Here is a 1,430-nt window from a genome sequence, read left to right as displayed (position 1 = left end):
GAATCTATGGTTCTTCAAACAGTTCAGGACAAATTCTCGTGTAGTGTCTGCCATATTACATAATTTAACCTCACAAGTATCTTATGAGACATAGGTGAGTACAGTTTTATCAATGGGAACACTGAGGCTAGAAGGTGAAAGAGTTGTCCAAGGTCATGTAACTAAATAATGGGGCATGGTGAGGATAGTAAATGATAGGTATTGACCTGGTGATACGAAGTCAATCAATCAACCAGAGGGAATGAAGAAAGAGCTCAGGGAATGATGCAGTCAGAGCTTAGGGAGCTATAGTCAGAGGATGTAGTAAAAAGATGACAGTGAGATTTACAGGCGAGTGTTAGGCCTTAGCAACCCAAGTAGAGGTCTTCAGGGAATAACATTCTTCAAAGGTCTTTTATTTTGGCCTTCTGGGAAGACTAAGGGAGAATAGGGAAATCGGCTCCCAGAAATGGATCCTTCCAAATACTTGTATTCAACAGCAATGGGTTGGGCCAAGTGAAGAGCATTTGTGACTAAATTCCCTTGGGTGTCGCTTTCCAAGGACAAGTTTTAGATTCTATATTGGACAAGAGTTTGAACTTTATTTTTTATTGTTGCGCCCGGATTTTGATTGCTATCTGAAAGGGAAACAGACAGTGGAAACTATTTCATCAAGACTGATGAGAAAAACACATTTTCTCAGTGCCTTGAATAGCAATGCTTAGTGTTTGAAGTCATTATCATAATAATAGGTTAGCTGAGAGAAGAAAAAGACAGTACAAATGACTTTTGACAGAGAGAGAGAGAAGAAAAAGATAGTCCTGGAAGTCAGACTGGGTGTTGATTGTTAGTGAGAAATTTCCACCGAACATTAAGCTCTTCCTGAAGCTTTCTTTCTGAGTCCTGCCTGGGCTGTCAGGTGGAGGAAAGTGAGTAGATATGATTAGACATCTGCTGGATGAAGCAGATTCAGGGCTTGCAAGAGCTGGCTGGAGGACTGAATGCCTCATTAGTTCATTTATTTCTTTATTTTTTATTTTATGAATTTATTTAATCAGTTTTTCATTTGTTACATATTTTTTCAGCACTTCCTAAGTGTCAGGCTATGAGCTTAGTGCTAAGATAGCAAAGATGAAGAAATAAGCTGAAACTTACAGACTAATGAAGAATAGTATAGATAATTATAGCTTGTGTGACAATGCTAGAATGAAAGTATTGAGAAATTTCAGGAGGATGTAGAGAACAGAATATTTTGCTTTGTTGTACCTACTTTGTGCTAGAAATACAGAATGATCAGAATGTGCTTCCTCCCTTCTCCAGGCCTCACAGTCTAATGGAAAAACGTCTACTCAAGAAGGAACTTGAATCAACAACTCTAAGCCCATAGAAGATAATGTTTGTACTATTGGCAGGTCCAATGGGTAGGAGATATAATAAGACAGATCTAGATT

The sequence above is a fragment of the Pteropus alecto genome, unplaced genomic scaffold (assembly GCF_000325575.1).
Source record: "Pteropus alecto unplaced genomic scaffold, ASM32557v1 scaffold25, whole genome shotgun sequence".
Classification (NCBI taxonomy): Eukaryota; Metazoa; Chordata; class Mammalia; order Chiroptera; family Pteropodidae; genus Pteropus; species Pteropus alecto.
The sequence above is the reverse complement of the archived record's forward strand: the minus strand, read 5'-3'. Positions refer to the sequence as shown.